The sequence below is a fragment of the Rousettus aegyptiacus genome, unplaced genomic scaffold, assembly GCF_014176215.1.
Source record: "Rousettus aegyptiacus isolate mRouAeg1 unplaced genomic scaffold, mRouAeg1.p scaffold_m13_p_1, whole genome shotgun sequence".
Taxonomy (NCBI): Eukaryota; Metazoa; Chordata; class Mammalia; order Chiroptera; family Pteropodidae; genus Rousettus; species Rousettus aegyptiacus.
The window spans coordinates 25,964,700-25,975,269 of record NW_023416284.1 but is presented as its reverse complement, the minus strand read 5'-3'; positions in this window follow the sequence as shown (position 1 = coordinate 25,975,269).

The window sequence follows — 10,570 nt, the reverse complement described above, 5'->3', positions numbered from 1 at the left end:
GCTGGAATCAATAAACAATAAGCAGCTACTATCCACAATAGTGATTTATGTTATTAAGTAGGGATTATTTAAGAACACATAAGGTGTCTATGGAGAGAATGTTCACATTAATAACAGTTGGTGATCTGAATAAAGGAAGAGACATTTTCTATTCTCGAATGAGACCACTTAATGTAAAGATATTAACTCTCCCCAAACTAATCTATAAACTCGATGTAACATAAATAAAATTTTCAGTTGGTATGTTAAGAACTACTTACTCTACTAAACTTACTCTACAACTTATATTCAATAATATAAGTCCATGAATGGTTAAATCAACTTCTGTTTAAAGAAAAAAAGAGCAGACTCAAACATTGACACATATATAGCTGAGAATTTAATATATGACAAAGAGGGCACCTTAAAACAATAAGGGAAAAGAACTGTTTAAAATATGTATTAGGAAAACAGGATCACTACCTGGACAAAAAAAAATCCCTACCTGAACCAAGATATAAAGTAAGTCCTAGCTGGTTTAATAGACCCAATATTGAAAGGTAACATGTAAAATTAATAAAAGAAAATGTAAGAAATATTTTTGTGAACTAAGTTCAAGGAAGAACTTTTAAAATTTCAGAAGCACAAATCATACATTAAAAAACTATGATGTGATTACATTAAAAATAAGGATTTCTATTTAATGGATGACATCATGGACAAAAGTTAACAAACATTACAGAATAGTAATTTGCAATGTCAAAAAATGGCATTAATACCTAGAATATACAAGGAAGTCTTGCAAATCAGCAATAAAAAGACAACAACTTCAATGGAAAAATGGTCAAAGGAAATGAACAAGCAAACTCCAAAAGCTAATAAGCATATGAAAGTAACCTCAGAATTACTATAATCAGAAATGCAAATTAAAACAATAATGAGATATCACTTTATACCTATAATAGACTTGCGAAAATTAGAAAACTGGATAATGCTAAATAATGACGGGGACATGGAGATATAGTTGGTGAAGCCAGTACAGAGATCAACTTGACATTATCTGGTCCAATTCTATGCAGACCCTGTGCACTGTTGGTGGGACTGTAAATTGGTGCAGCTGCTATGGAAAACAGTATGGAGACTCTTCAAAAAATTAAAACTAGAACTACCATATGACCCAGCAATTCCACCTCTGGGTATTTATCCAAGGAAAATAAAAACACTAATTCAAAAATTCAATAATGTTCATTGCAGCATTATTTATAATAGCCAAGATGTGGAAGTGAGCTAAGTGTTCATTGACGGATGAAGAGATAAAGAGGTGATATATGTATTATAAGATCTCTATAGAGAGAATCTTCACATCAATAACAGAGTTGGTGATCTGAATAAATGAAGAGACATTCCCTGTTTTTGGATGAGACAGTTTAATATAAAAAAAAATGAAAACTTGCCATTTGTGACAACACAGATGACATTTGAGGACATTATGCTAAGTGAAATAAGTCAGAAAGACAAATACCATATGATCTTACTTATATATAGAATCTAAAAACAAAACAAACAAAACAAACGAAGCCCAAAAGCCAAGTCTTAGATACAGAAAACAACAGATTGGTGGTTGCCAGAAGAGTGGGCGAAATGGGCGAAAGGGGCCAAAATTTCCAGTTACAAAATAGTCACAGGGAAATAACGTGCAGCATGGAGACTATCGTTAATAATGCTACATTGCATATTTGAAAGTTGCTAAGAGTAAATCTTAAAAGTCTTCGTTGCAAGAAAAAAAATTTTTTTCTAACTATATATGGTGATAGATGGTAACTAGACTTATTGTGGTGATCATTTCACAGTGTATACAAATATTGAATCAAATATTGTACACCTGCAACTAATATAATGTTATATGTCAATTATACCTCAATAAATAGCACTAACTTTAGAATAAAGAGATAAATTAGATTTTATCAAACTTAAAATTTCTTCTCTTTGAAAGACAGCATTACGACTCATAATAAAATGGTAACTTAATAAATAAGACAACCCAAGTGGAAATGGGCACAAGATTTGAACAGACATGTCACAAAAGGAGATACACAAGTTGCCAATAAGGGATACTCATCACCCATGTTCATCAGGGACCCGCTTACCCACTAGAATTAAAGACTGGCAATATCAAGAGCTGGTGGTGATAGGGAGCAGAATTTTTGATGAAAATATAAAATAGTAAACAGTGGCAATTTCTTATAAATTTCTTACACACTGACCACATGACATAGCAATTTCACTCCTAGGTGTTTATCAGGAAAAATAAAAACATATGTCCAGCTAAAGACAGAGTGCCGGGAGCCTGCTCACCAACAGAGTCTGTGCAAGCCTGAGAGGTGGGCAGAGTCCACAATGAGAGTGAGGTGGGCACTGGGCTAGGCTGTGATCTCACAGGCATCGTGCGCTCCAGATGCACAGTGAGGGCAGAATACTAGTGGATGTCCACATGCCTGTGCCTTTGAAGGCAGTGCTACCTGAAGAAGAGAAGCAAAACATAAGTACCCTGGTTCCGGAAAAGAAGTTTCTTCACCTACAGTGTCCCTCCAGCGCCATCTACTGACAAAGCTCAATACTGTTCTCTCTGCAAAGTAGAAATGCTTAAAGGGGCTATCGCACTAAACACAGAGTAGGTGATGAAAGATAATAAATTTAGAGTTTGAGAGGCAGTAAGTTGAGAATTGTCGCATCTATCAATGAGCACGATGGAAAAAATGATTTGTGGTATATATGTATAATGGGATACCACTCAGAAGTAAATAGAATGAACGATGAATATATGCAACATAGATTGCAAAAACAGCATACTGAATGAAAGAAACCAGACACAAAAAGGTAAGTACTGTTGTATGAAATTCTAGGACATACAAAACTAATTTATAGGGACAAAATGTCAATGAGTTTTGCCCAGGGATTTGGGGTAAGTGGTATTGACTGCAAAGGAACACAAAGGAATTTGGAGATCATGATGGAAATATTACATACCTGGTTTGTTGTAACGGTTACATGTATATGTACATTTATCAAAATTCATCAAACTGTACCCCTAAAATGGAGGCATTTTATTTTATGTAAATTATACCTCAAATTATACCTCAGTAATATCTATGTTTAAAATAGCATCTGTAAATCAGATTCCTATGATCTAGAATACCCTTCCAAACCCTGGTCCCTTGTAAATTCCAGGGCAAAGGCCATTTGAGAGGGTCACAGTTTTGATAGGAACACTGGAAACCTGTCTTCCTGAAGAATGTGGATTCTCTGAGCTGGAAAGCCTCGGTGGTCATAGACAATTATTTTGGATTATTCTTGGGATACAGATGAGATGGTACACCTGGAAGAAAGTTACTTGGGAAACTCAAGTCATGATGTCTCAGAGGGTAGACCCCTGCATTTTTCTCTAGCTCAGCTATCGCTAATCCTGCATCTTCCATGGTTTTGCCAAAGGCCCAAGTGGTGCAAAGGGACAATTACAAAGGCAAATCTCCTTCGAGAGAAAGGCTAACCAACCAGGCAGGACTAAGGGATGCAGGAGGATCAACCTGCTTAAGGAAAAAAAACTTGCTGAAGATCCTAACGGCTTTTGAAATTGTGAGGCAATATGGATTGTAAGTAAGATTTGTGATTTGTAATTCTAATAATTGCAAGAACAAGTTGTAAAAAAGTTGCAGAAGTAGACTGGCTGGCAGCTCCTTTATAAATAAAGTTTAACAATGAGCATTAACCAATTAATTAGCTAATATTTGCTGGTGCTGGTGATTGAGACGAGAGTCTAAAGTCTTGATTCGTATGTGTTGTACTTGTCTCAAAGCTCCAGAGATTTATAAAGAACATCTACTGAGATCCAGGAATATTTAAAAAATTTAAGCTGGTTATAAAAGTCTTGACCTCGACAAAACTAAAAGATATCTTATAGGTTTGATAAAATTATTACCTTTCCTAGGTCTTGGGTGTATCAATGGCCCAGAGGGAGCTTACTGAACTTGACTTATGAATATATATAATGAAAAACTCATCCCAACAAGAACACTTGCACATGAATGATGGAAGATTCAACTGAAGCACCTTTTAATTCAGCGCTCCCGGTGCTGGGCACCTATCCCAGAGAACTACCACATGGTATCAAAAGAGGGAGTGTATGCGAATGGTCAGTTCAGAATTGTCCGCCGTGGTAGAGAGTTAGAGTAAATCTAGGTGTCCATGTGTCACTGGAAAAATGGATGAGGATCATATGGAGGAGACACTGAGCAGGGTACAGTGAGTAGTTAGAAACAGATGACACACATACACATAGATAAATCTTAGAAATAGAATGCTGAATGAAAAAGTAGTAAACAAAATGAAATCTAGCATATAATATGTCTGAAAAATTTTTTAAAAAGCCACAGGCCCATGACAAAGCATGATATGAACAAAGGAGAAATATTAACTTAGTCCTCTGCTCCTGAGGTTAAAAAAAAAAAGTTTCCCCATTCCAAGATAAATGTATCCTATGTCCAAATGGACCGCAACTGGATATGATATAGAAGCAAACTGAGAGATTCCAAGTGTTTTGTACTGTATAAAAGGGCTGGGAAAACAGAACGTCTCAGGAGTATTTCAATCACATCATCAGGCCAAAGATGCCTCGTACTTCTGTGCTGATACTTGCACAGAGTTATGGTGACCAGGAACGTTGGTGCCGGGTAGTGTGCACCAGTGTCCATGACTTAAATATTGAGACAAATAGAGATAATCAGAATTCAATTTTTCCTACACTTTACTCCTTGTGGAGTCTCTTATATAAAAGTAAGCTCTCTATCTATATTTGCCATAAAGATTGGGAATAGAGGCATATGCTAAATTCAGGTGCAAGATAACCAAGACACGGGGTAGGGGTGGCTGAGAACTCTGTCTTGGAAAAGAAGCCCTTACCTGAGGGAGGTGCCCCCTCCAGGTCGTATGACTGTTGGTCATCATCCAGTGTCCCCCATGTCCACCAAGTCACCAGGATCTTGAGTACCACATTCTCAGGAGTTCTGGGATAGGCCGGGTGTCCCACTGGTAGAGACACAAGTTTCCCACAATGGAATGTAGTAATCATCATGCTTAGTGAGGGCTGGTTGGGGCAGATGTCCTAGCAGGAGCAGGGCAGGCTTATCTGTGCCCAAGGCCCCGGCAGGTGGGGGAAGAAGTAGGGTGAGAAGGAGAATCAGGGGTAAAGGGAGGGGTGTGGGAGAAGAGGGGAGCAAGCCGGAAGGGGCGGCGAATGGAAGGGAGAGGGAGAGGAGGAAGGCAGGTAGGAGGAGGAGCAGGGGGACAGGCAAGGGTCGAGGTGACCCAGGTAGGAAGGTGGGAAGGGGTGAAACTGGTAAGAGGGGGGAGACGATCTGGGCATGAGGTAGGAGGAGGACCAGGTTGGTCTGAGTAGCCAGTGACTGAGGCCGGCACAGGGCGAAGAGACATGGAAGTAATAGGGACAAGAGGCAGGACAGGGGAAAGGGAGGGAGCTGGAAGCTGAGCCGGGCCACCAGGAGAAGTACGATGAAGAGGAGACTGAGCAGGAATGAGACAGGGCAGCTTCTTCTGCATGGCTGTCAGCTGAGGGTCTGTGTGATGGGTTCAGTGTTCTGCATTCTTTCTTTGCTTGATTCCATTATGACTCAGATTCCATTAAAAGAGAGCCCAAAATTCTACAGCATTTTGACTTGGAAGATACCTGCAAAATCCCTCTGATCATTAAGGCTCACCCTAGATATAGGCAATGGAAGCGACTGTTCTGTATCATTCTGTAAGGAGCCTCGAAAGGTACCTTCTACTCCTCTCTAGCCATTACCAAAAGCTGCAATAAGTCCCTAATCCCCCCACCATGAAAAAGCCCACTGCATATGCCCAGGAGAGACACTGAACTGAACATGAAGGAAACACCAGTGCTGACCTGGTCGCCAAGCAATAATTGCACTCAGATTCAGGCCTGGGGTATGAGACATGGGGGAGAAGGTCTCGCAGCAGAAGGAGGGGTCAAAGAGAGTTTAGAGCCTCCCCCGAGTCATTGCATTAGACGCTCCCACAACTTTCTCACTGTCTCATTAGAAGTTCACAGGGCAGGGATGTTACCTTCATTTTAAGGAAAGAGAAACTATGCCCAGATAGGGGTAGACACTTGCCCAGGGCCACACGGCCTGGGAATAATATACCAGGACCAGGATAGAGACATGGATATAATGACAGAAGCCACAACCGCCCCTTCAACCTCGAGTATTCTCTGAGTCTATATGAATCTCATCCCCAACGTACCCATCCTGGTCCCATGTCTCTTTGCCACCCATCTTCAGCACCTGCCCTGAGGCCCTTCAAACAGTGGAGCCTGTAGGTAGAGAGGCATAATTGTCAGAATGGGCAGGTTATGCTTGCATAGCAAACCCTGAAATCTCAGCAGCTCAATATAACAAAGTCTTACTTATCATTCATGTCCTATTTCAATGAGAGTCAGGCCACTGTCTTGGGCTTTTGTCCTCCAAGTAGTAATGTAGGGACATCTTATCCCTATCTCCTGAGGGGCTCACAGCTTCCAAGGTCACTGAGAAAGGGAAAGTGGGAACTGAAGAGCATCCAGGGTGTTAGTTCTATATGATTATGCTAAATGTTCCAAAATCTTTTAATCAGCAGGAATTTGAACTTACCAATAAATTTTACTCATTTTTTGTTTATTATTGTTTTTGGTATTTGGCTTCTTTCTCCAGATTTTCTTTTTTATCCCCTAGAAATTTATTAAGGGAGGGTCTGTGGGTAAAAATGTATATTTTTGTCTTCACACTAGAATGAAAGTTTGGTGGAGTTTAGAGCTTCAGGATCAACATTATTTTCTCTCAGAAATTGGAAGCTATTGCTTCACTGTAGTTTTGCAATTATTGCTGCAGATGCAAAGTCTGAAGTCAACATGATGTATATTCCATTGATAGGGAATCTGTTTTTTGTTTTTTGTTTTTTGTGGTTTTTTTTTTGTGAATGCTTTTAGTATTTTTTTTCTTAATCCTTGGTTTCTGGAATTTCACAATATTCCTTTTTCGTTCATTCTGTTATTTATTATTCATTTCTATATTGTTGGACATTTGGAATGTTTCCAAATTTTTTTATTATGAGTATTTTTATTTTAGCGTACCCATAATATGTTTTATAGAAAATTTTTTCTACGTAGTCAAGGAATATTTTTAAAACACTATTTGGTGCCAGGCACTGTTCTGTGCGTAGGTGATACAGCATAAACAAAACAGACAAAATCCCTTACCATTGTGGAACTGGCATTCTAGTGGCTTTTACTTAGTCCTTACTACATGTCAGGCACTTTACTAATTCATTTAATTCTCATATCAACCTCAAAGAGGTAGGCACTATTATTATTTTCATTTTACCAATGCAGAAGAGTAGCCGCGGAGAGGTTAAGCGTCCCCACCCCCACCCCCACCCCCACCCCGAAGGCCACACAATCAGTAAGAGGCAGAGCCTGGGTTTGAACTCAGGCTATCCAACTCCAGAGCATTCAGGAGACTGCTGGACAACCCACCGCGGTCCGCGCTCCCACGGAGGAGCTTTGGTTTCTCTTGCAGGGGATCAAAGGGCAGATCCTCACTGCGTTGTCTGAGGGTGCACTAGGTAAGCTCTACCTGGATGGATCAGTGGGTACAGCGGCTGTAATGTAGACCTGCTGCAAGTAAAAACTACATGAGACTGAAGGGAATGCAAATAGAGCAGTCCTCCAAACCTGTGAGAACGAGAACCGAGAACCGTATAGACACCGTGTAGGGCGGTCACAACCTGTTAGGAACCTGTCACTAATCATCAGTGCAACACTGAATATGAGGGGGAAAAGGAGGACGGAAGGAGAGTGCAGGCTGACAAAGATCAGGCGTTAGCCTTGCTATTTGCTGCCTTTGAGAAATACCAGTATTATGACGTAAAGGACTTGGTTGGCATCACTATGCAACCTGTTGTGTACCTGAAGGGAATCTTACAGGAAACAGGTGTTCAAAGTGTAAAAGGGCCCCCCAAAAACACATGGGGCTGAAGGCAGAGTACCAGCATTATTGGGTCACAGCCAAGAGTGAGGGAGACGGCCTTTTGTCATGATGGAGGAGACGATATGGGCGTGACAATCTTGCAGCACAAAAACGGATCCGAGACTGGGTTATCAGTAGTGAGGGGAAGGGGAACTAAATATCTTTTTTGTTTGTTTGTTTTTAAATATTCACTTTTAGATCGTAAAACAAGAAAATAAAAAATAAATGAAATGAGAAAATATTTTCTGAGGACTGCCTGGCTTTGCTGCACCCTCGAAGAGCTCAGCTAATCTAAGTCCAAAGTGGCACAGCCAGGAACAAAGGAAAGTGTCCCCAAGAACTCTGGTTTGGGGCGGGCTGTGAGTGGGGGTGTAGTGGTTATGTGTGTGGAGGGGAACAAAGTTCTACATTCTAGAATTACTGAAGAACAAAGCTGTTTTTGAAATGCTTAAAACATAATCTTTTCATATACAGACACATTGATGACAAAAATATTAAGAGAAGGAGAGTGTGATCGTTAAAACTTGCCAGCTGGCAGGCGAGGGAGGATGGTGTCTGATTGATCAACTGGGAACAGGCTATATTAAGAATCCTTTTTTCCCTTCAAGTAAGTTATGTGAATTGTATCTTAAATTTGGATCCCTAATTGTTGCCTAAAATATCTTTACGAGATTCCACTCTGGCAGCCAGCATGGAAATGAAAGTTTACAATAATAATAGCAACAACAGTAATAGTGGCCAACATTTACGGGTGCCGTAAGCTAGATGCTGTGGTTAGGACTTGACATCATTTATTAGACATTTTCTTTTCACTCTCAGCAACCCCACATGGGAGATGTGGACTCTCTTCTGCTCTCCTACTCCATCCTTCAAAGGCTGCTGAGGGATGCGGGGTTGAGGAAGGGTTTGCCTTTTTTTTGGGGGGGGGGCTCTTGTTTTAAAAAAATATCTGCTCGCTGTTAGGCAGAGAATGATACTAGGAAGAGGGGAAGTCAAAGAAGTTCTTGAAGGTAAACTGAGTGGGCTCTTGAGAACAGGTCAGGTGGAGGAGTTGGCAAAGATATTTTTAACAGGCAGAGGAAAGAAAAATATTAGTACAAATGCAGGCACATTGGTAGACTTGGTAGCAAGAAGAGGATTCCTTTTCTGGGTGCCTTATTCTTTCAATAAAACATGAGGCAAAATCATCACATGAGAGCTGGGTGAGCTGCAGCTGGTTTACGGAAAGTTATAACAGCCACACTTAATTGAGCAGTTACTAGACTCTAGTTACTGTCTAAGAGCTTTGTTGGTGTCAACTCATTTAATCCTCATAACGACCCTGTGAAGTAATAAGCATTTTGAGCCCATTCTTCAGGTAAGGAAATGAGGCACAGAGAAGTTAGCTAACTTGCCTGAGTTACCCAACTGCTAAGTGGGCAGAGAGAGGGTTTGATCCCAGGCTCTGCAATGTCAGACACCATTGCCCTGACTTTCCTGTTGTCTTGGAAAGCAGGCAGCATGCAAATTAGTGAACAGCAGTGGTACTCAGTACTGAGTACTCGTTAAAGCGAAACAAGTTGTTCGAAATGAAGTTTTGACTTAGCAATGAGATACAATAGCTGTGAAACAAGATGCAACAGATGTAAAATGCCAGAGTGAGAGGCCAAATGACCCTTCGAGGAGCTACAAGATAAATGGTTTAAGAACCTCTTCCAGAACTCCTTGAATCCTCCGCCAAACCAAGGAGCTCAAGAGTAAGAGGAAGAGACTAGTGAAGGGACTTCTTTGGAGACATGTCGCTGATGCCAGGCTGAGATTCCTCCTTTTACAAAGCTCCCACCAGGACAGCTTTGAGTTGCATTCCCTGAGCTGGGAGCAAAGAGGCTTGGATAAGCCTGGGAAAGTTACAGCAGGCTGCGGACGTGGACGTCTGCAGGGCCACAGGAGGGCTGTTGGACTGCGTTGGTCAGGGTATTTTGCTATACTGGGACAGGTCTCATTCCTGGAATATGCCATGGCAAGAGGATACAAATGTTTCCTGTGGGCGAGAAGCTCAAGAGGGAACTGGCCTGGTGTTATCTTGGGTCCTGTACAACTAGGCTATCTGGAAGGGTGAGGAGACTGTGGTGAGCAGAGACTGAGAAGTGGTACTTGAAGCCAGGGCTGAGGAAGGAATAATAAGCAGCCATCTAGAATAGAGATGCATTCATCTGAGGTAAGCTTACTGAGAGAGAGATGTCAGAGAGGGAAAACCTCTGAATAACCATCAAAGCACCCATGAGAGCACTGACTTTATTCATCTACTTGACCCAACAAGAGTGCCAGCTTGCACCAGAGGCCTTGAAACCAGATTTCAGGAATACCAGTTCACATACTACTTTATTTTCTCCCCTCTCCTTACACTTTGGCAGGTCCCAAACCATGTGATAGGGGACAAAACGAGGAAGAAAGGAGAGCAGAGTGAGGAAGCCCTTGCCCCATGGCAAGCTTCCTGCCTGAAGCCGTTTCCACCTGTGAAAGGTGGGAAGACT